Source organism: Coloeus monedula (assembly GCF_965178545.1).
Source record: "Coloeus monedula genome assembly, chromosome: 7".
In the NCBI taxonomy this organism is placed as follows: domain Eukaryota; kingdom Metazoa; phylum Chordata; class Aves; order Passeriformes; family Corvidae; genus Coloeus; species Coloeus monedula.
Window position 1 is genome coordinate 26,295,383 of NC_138787.1, and position 7,912 is coordinate 26,303,294.

Here is a 7,912-nt window from a genome sequence, read left to right on the forward strand (position 1 = left end):
TATCTATTATTTATAATATTTTCGGCCCAGTGGTCATCAGACCTACCTCTGGTCCACCACCTGCACTACATAAAAATTGTTTCTGTGGATGTCAATCCACTCATCTCTCTTTGTGCAAGGAAGGTGCTCTATACAGATTTGCATAATGGCACCTTTACACCCCTTTAAATCCTTCTGTTATATCAAAGTAATTTGGTAATTTTCATCATTAATGCATTGCTACTTTGTGCTTTCTTCATTTACTTCTTTCTGTTATACTCAGCTATTGCCTATAGTGTACTCAGGAAATTCTTCAGGATGGTGTGGTTTGGCTTTGCTTATAAAACACTAATGGCTCATTGTAATAAAATTATGGTAAATAGTAATGGAGGTGTCTCACAGACACTCCTGGGTCAGGACTCTTCTCAAATGGCACATTCCACTCTTTCTTTAAAACTAGACCGGGTATAAAATCCTATTCAAAGTTAATTTTTTACGTCGGGGTAATTTTTTTTTTTGGTTTTTGGTGGGTTCTGGGTTTTTTTCTTTTAGGCTTTTCTGTAATTTTTGTTTTTCTTTTTTCACATTAATAAATATTTGCATATGACTAATGAAATAAACTGTTTTAGACTTTGCACTGTTGAGTGCCGTATTAAAACCCAACAACAGTCTATCCAAACAGCAGAGAATGCATCCAGTTCCTCAGGAGCCATAGCACAATGGATTGCTAGAATCTTTTCATGAATTTGGCTCTGCTGTGATTGTGTAAGCTGCACATAGAAACCTGGTAGCCAGTAATCACAGAATGCTTGACTGGTATTAAAAATCTGCTGTGGTTTGCCAGTGACGAGATCTGAATGCCTGCAGCTGTTTTATGTGCTGCACCAGGTGAGCTCCCTGCTTCACTGAAATTGCAGATTCTCTGAGTTTTTACATGCTGGTTTTTTTTAATGGAGTCTGTGTTTCAGACCATTTCATTGCAAACAAACAGAAATCTAACAATAAGTAAACTGAAAAGAAACTGAGTGCAGGTGGGGTTGTACAACACAGTTCCTATGCTGGGGCTACTGCTACCTCCAGAAATTCCTCAGCAGGAAAGCAGGTACTGTTCTGGTGAAATCCTTAAGGGATAAAGCTTCTGAAGCTTTTCCAAGTATCCTGGCTAGAAAGAGTATGTCCTACAATGATTTTCATGGAGAAGTGGTAACAGGGGAAAATAATGGAGAATTCCAAATATGGAAACTGGAAAAAAGTACACTCAGAGAAAGCTACTACCAGTTGCAAAACTGTAACCTTTACAGCATAATGTATCTAAGTTTATCTCACTAGCATACTAATAGCAGCAGATGCTTTACCTTAACCATATTTGATTTCAAACTTAAAAAAAAAAAAATAAAAATCAACCATACTGATAGCTGTGAGCAGGAGTTTCTAGGAAGGGTGCACATATTCCCTCCAGCAATCTAGAAATTACAATATTAATATAATTTTAAAATCTGTGTAACTGTCTCTCTCAAAGCATCTTTAGATAAATATCAAAGAAATAACATAGCTACACTACATAGAAATGTGGGAAGGAAAACCAGAGGTTCCCTGATGATGTTCTCAAACTTGTTCTTAAAAAGCTCAGTGATAGCAAGTACGTAACATCCTGCGATGCCTTGGCTACCTGAAAAAGTAACCAAGAAATCTGTAGCCACAAACTAGGCCCATTATTTTCTTTCTTCTCTCTCTGACACGCACCTTTATTTAACAGAAGATGTCAGCATCTGTAGGCTGTTGTCATGGTTGTGGTAGTTGTCTTTCCCAGATGAAATAAGTCTCTCAACCTTCTTATGTGATTTTTTAAAACCTTCTCATTTTTTTTCCTGCTGGTCTTCTCTGGACCCTTTCAAGTACAATAAAGCCCATTCTGAAGACATGATTTTAGCTTAAACCAGCATGTACTTTAACAGATTTTGTTCCTGTAAGATTTACTGTGGTATCTATAAAGACTGATGCACCTAACTTCAGAGTTATTTGTTTCAGTGGAGTTATCAGTGCCCAAAGGAAGCATGTACACACAGCTTAATCAGAATACAGCCTCGAAATCTAAGTAAAGCTAAATAAGGAAAACAAAAGCTATTAACTTTGAAGCTTACTAGATTTGCTTTTCCAGCAGTTTATTCATAATTCTGTTCTAGAAAAGTGGATCGTCCTTGAGACTTTACTCTCTCCTCAAGTTTTATCTGTGATTCACTTAAAAACCAAGGTAGTCTCTTCTACATAATTTCTGAAACTAATCAACATTTTACAGATTATCACTAACACCTTTGGAATTATACAGAAACACAAATGGAAACAACACAAATACTTTTTAAACTGTGCAGACTTCTATGAAAGTTGACACGAGCTGCTTATGGAATATATCCTGTCCAAAAGATGGATCATTCTGCAATTACCAGTAACACCCCTGACTATTGTAATTTACAGGAATAGTTTGTAAGGTTACTGTGTAAGACCAGTGCTACTTACATGTGGATGCACAAATGTTTTTCATATATGTTACAGGATAATGAGCAGTTCTAAGAGAATTTCTTGCACAAAATACCCTATTTTCTAACACACGGGAATGAATTAATGCCACAGGAAAAAATAGGCTCAATCCTGCCTTTTTGAAGTAGGAGAAAGATGGTGTGAGCTTTTCACCAAACTAATGGGTGAAAGAGGCAAAAACTGAACTTTGGTTGCATGTATAATGGGTATATTTATCTGATTTGAATTATACTAAATAATAGGTTTGTTCTCTTCAAGTGTCATCCCAGACCCACCCCCCTTTTCCAGCCCTAGGGGAGGAGTGTTTAATGATGGTCTGTGTAAACTGATGCTCATGCATTACGCGCTGACCGGGTTGCAGAGGGTCAGCCCGTCATGTCCGGAAACCGACAGCGGGGGGAGAGCCGGCGTGCCCCGCACACTCAAACAAATGGGAAGCACAGCGTCTGGCACGCCGGCTCGTCCCCGCAACCTCCGGCAGTGCCAAGCTGGCCCTGGCCGCCAGCCGGTCAGTGACTCTTGATACAACCTCGGTCCATTTAGTTCCTACAGGGGTCTGAGAACCTATTGGCAACAACATAAATGCTTTGCTAATTGGACGTTCGTCTACCACTAAACTAGCACTTTTTGTGCTACCTGGTGTCATCGATTCTGAGTTTGAAGATGAGATACAAATTATGCTCTGGACACCCGTGCCACCTTGCTCTATACCCGCAGGCCAGCGTTTGGCACAGCTTGTTCCATTTTCCAGCACAACCCCAGGTGGAAAAGGTAAGCATGGCACTGGTGTATTAGGCAGCATTGGCAGCTTTGGCAGCACTGACCAGCCTCAAATTTTTTGGACAAGTGCTATCACAGCAGCTCAGCCGACCATGGTACGTATTAGAGATGGGAAAAAATACAAAGGACTTGGTGATACTGGAGCTGACATCTCAATTACACAGGTCCACAGATGACCCTGCCTCGACTCTGATTGGGGTAGAAGGGCTGCAACACCCTAGACAAAGCACTCACCTTTGTCTTGCTCTCAGCCCTGATGGTCAAACTGCCTGCATTGTGCCACTTATTGCTCCATGCACGTTGTGGGGGCGGGATGTCTTGGGCCAGTTTGGAACCACTGTAAGCATTGACTCGATTCATGTAAAGATCTTTTTCATAGGAGCCATTGATCAGCCGTTCTGAACACAGATACTGAACATATGTAAACTCACATGGAAAACAAATGGCTCTGTCTGGGTCTCTTAATGGTCCCTACATCAGGAACGGCTACAAAACTTACAGCAACTTGTAGATGAACAGCTATCTCTTGGGCACATACAGCCATCCTCTAGCTCTTGAAACACTCCTGTATTCTGCATTCCCAAGAAAAGTGGTAAATGGAGACTGTTACATGACATGCAGGTGCTAAACATGGGGATTGAGCTGATGGGTGCTTTACAACCTGGACTTCCCTCTCCAGCAATGATTCCTCTCAAATGGCCTCTCATAGTTATAGACTTAAAAGACTGCTTTTTTACCATTCCCTTGCACCCTGATGATGCACCTCGTTTTGCCTTTTCAGTGCCTACCCTAAATCATGCCAAGCCGATGAAAAGGTTTCACTGGACAGTTTTTCCACAAGGCATGTGCAACAGCCTGACTGTATGCCAAAGAGTGATTGACCTTACTCTGCAACCTGTGCACCGCCAATTTCCTGATGCAACCATATACCACTACATGGATGATACTTTACTTGCAGCTAAAGATCATTCTGTTTTGTGTTCCATACAGGTGGCTGTCATTCAGGCAGTTCAAGCAGCCAGATTGATCCTTGCACCCAAGAAAGTGCAGCAGCAGGCCCCGTGGCATTACTGAGGGTGGAAAATCACTCAGCAGACTATCTGCCCTCGGCCACTAAAGCTTTGTGTTAAAGATAACTTGACCTCCAGTGATTTGCAGAAATTACTAGGTTCCCTGAACTGGTTACATCTCATTCTAGGTTTATCCACAGAGCTTTTGCATCCTCTATTTGATTTATTCAGAAGTGACCCTGCTCTTAATTCTCCCTGACAGCTGACTCCAGAGGCTAAAAAGGCCCTTGAGCATTGTGCTCAGGCACTGGAAAAGAGCCAAGGCTGGAGATGGGACCCTGATAAACACATTTCTCTTGCCATAGTAGCTAGTAAATTTCAATCTTTTGTAGTTTTGTTTCAGTGGTTTGCTGATGACAATGATCCTTAACCCTCACCCAATTCTATCTGGCAAACTGATGTTACTCATGTTCCAGAATTTGGTCATTTAAAATATGTTCATGTAACTGTTGACACTTTCTCATGCTTTTTAATGGCAGCCACATACAGGAGAGAAGACTTGTGATGTTACTCAACACTGGCTCACGTGCTTTGCTACTTTAGGCCTTCCTCACACTACTAAAATAGACAATGATCCTGCTTATGCTTCTGAATGGACTTGCCAATTCTTACAGCAGTGGGGTGTCTCCCACAATACAGGTATTCCCCGCTCTCCCACTGGGCAGGCTATCATTGAACATGCCCACAGAACATTGAAAACCATGCTTGAGAAACAAAGGAAGGGGGACTTGGACTGCCCACATTACAGGTTAGCAAAAGCCCTGTATGTTCTTAATTTTCTAAATCAAGATGAAACTGGCCAAACAGCATGTGAAAGGCAATAGTCTTTTGATACAAGGGCTCATCCTAGGCCTCCAGTGATTGTAAAGGACCCATTAATAGGGCAGTGAGCAGGACCTGTAGATTTGTTAACGTGGGGTAGGGGTTATGTTTGTGTCTCCACAGGTCACCACGTGAAATGGGTTCCTTTGTGGTGTGTGTGACCATTGGTTGCATCATCCTGATTGGTGAGAGCACTGCAAGTGTCGCAGCCCCTACACTGGACAGCGCAAACGTATGGATTGATCACCCTTGCCAATGCTATGTGCACCAATACTATGTGCATCTCTGTGACAACCCCCAGTGATCCTTTCTGCACGTGCTTGGTAGGAGTACCCACTGACAAAAAGCGTTTTGGCAAGCTGCATAATGAAACCGTGCTGCAAAACTGCACGGCACCAGGTATATTGCAGCCCTGGTGGTGGTGCCAGGACACCTGGTGAAAGACTGCAGGATGGGATGAAACATGGTACAAAGATATGAGAAGGATGCATGACTTTCTGGCTTTGGCCTCGCAGCCACAAGAACTAAATACGCTGGGGACCTTGGATGCTTCGCTATGCTTCTACATTGATTGTACACCTGACATTTATATGAACAGTGTTAACTTTGATGTCTCTCCTAAAGGTATTTTCAGCAACACTTCTTTGTGGTGCAACCGAACCTTGGAAAGTCACCTGGCATGTGGCATCAGTGCTATTGCTGTCCCTTCAGACTTGTTCCTAATATGTGGAGAGTATGTCTGGAAAGGTATACCAGGCAAAGCTGTTGGCAGACCATGTACCATAGGCCAACTAACCTTCTTTCATCCAAATTGGACTGCTTTAATTATTGCAGCACAGCATCGGGTTCGGTGCAGAACACACGTTCTTAACAAGAAATGCGATGCAAAGGTAATCTTTTGGAACACTGCGGAGCACATCTGTCAGCTTGATACCATCAACTGGTACTGCTCACGCTTTGGCTTCCTTAAGCACGCTTGGCTGCTGGCCTGCAAAGGAAGCTAACGCCACTAGTGCTGCTCTTTCAGCAATGCTAATCTATGTAAACTCAGTGTGACATGCAACACTGCAGAACAGGGCAGCCATTGACTTCTTGCTGTTGCCTCAAGGCCATGGATGCAAAGAATTTGACAGCATGTGTTGCATGAACTTAAGTGATCATTCAGAATCAATTCAGAAAGTATCAGTAATCTTAAGCACCTTACTAAGCAGCTACAGCAGCACGATGAGGGTGATTGGTGGGGGATGTTTCCATGGATCTACAACCTCAGCTTCGGGGTATGGCTTAAAAGTTTGGTAATGTATGGCACAGTTATCTTTGGTGTATTTTTATTGATTGTGATATGCATCCCATGTGTTTTATCTTGTGTGCAACGAATGATTGATAGTAGCCTTAAGATAATGGCTTTATGAGTACAGGTTGTTTCAGCAAGAGAACACACAAACAAAGAAGAGAGAGATGCTACAGACAGGCAAAGCCTTACAGAACAAGGGTCCTGTGGCCTTTGTAAAATCATGGCTGACTCCTTGTGATGCCTCAGGTTTTAACTTCCATCTTTTTCAAATCCTGTACTGCTTGGTGTGTAACTGCAGTTTCCTGTAGCCTGTTCACTTCTGCTCTCTCATGCTAGGTAGACATAACAAAGCCTCTCCAGGCCTGCTCTCCAAGGACGCCCAGACCGTCCTAGGCCCAAAAAGTATAAACCAAAAGCCTCTAAAGGGGGGGACAAGCTTGGGGAAACTACATGTGATAAATGAGTGAATGATAAATGTTGTCTTTCGCATATATGATTTTTAACATTTATAAGTGACGATGTATTACATAGAAATTGTGTGAAGTTAATAAGGTAAAATGTAGTTAAGTAGAAACGAGATTAACGTAAATTGTAACTTCAAAATAGTTGTAATATGTTAAGAAATGTATTAATAAACACATGGTAATAAATGTCTTTTGAGCTGAGAAACTATAGAGCCAGGAAGCAAGATATCTTAGAGAAACAAAGAAAATAAACCCCATGCATCCCAGGAAGATGTTATCTCATCAAAGCCCTCATCTCCCAAGGAAACTGTCAGCTACAAATTAGGCTAGAGACTGGGGAGGCAGGAGGCACCGGAGAGAGGGTGCCTGTCTTCAATTCTGAAACTATCCAGAGGACCGAGGCGGCGTCGTGCTGGCGGAAGGGGCAGAAACCGGAGGGGGGCAAAGTTGAGTGAAGTGTAAATTACTTTCTGGGCTTAATGAATATGTAACAGTTTAAGAGAGTACTTAAGTCCACAGTAAAATGAATGGAGTGCACCTCTGGCAATATTGCCAAGCACCCCAGCGCTGTGATTTCCCTTTGTTCTACTAATAAATGTTCAATACTATATTGCTAAAAAATTTAGCTTTTGTACTCATTTTCTTCATACATCATTAACTGAAGCTTTAATTGGAGAATTATCCCTAATATGCAAATGAACCGAACTTATAAGAAGAAGAACTTGCCGTCCATCTTGGGGTCTTATTCTTGTTTAGTCTGTTTTAGGTGGCATCTTCAGGCATCACTTGTACTTCAGCTAAGTAGAAAAGGATTCTGGGACTGACTCAGCTGGAACAGAGGTAGAAAACAAGTTACGTAACCTTAAAAAACAAGTTATATAACCGTCACATGCTCACATCATGGCTTATGGTGGTTGGTTGAATTATATTTGTTGTCCTTTGAAAATATGTAACTTACAAAGGCCTAA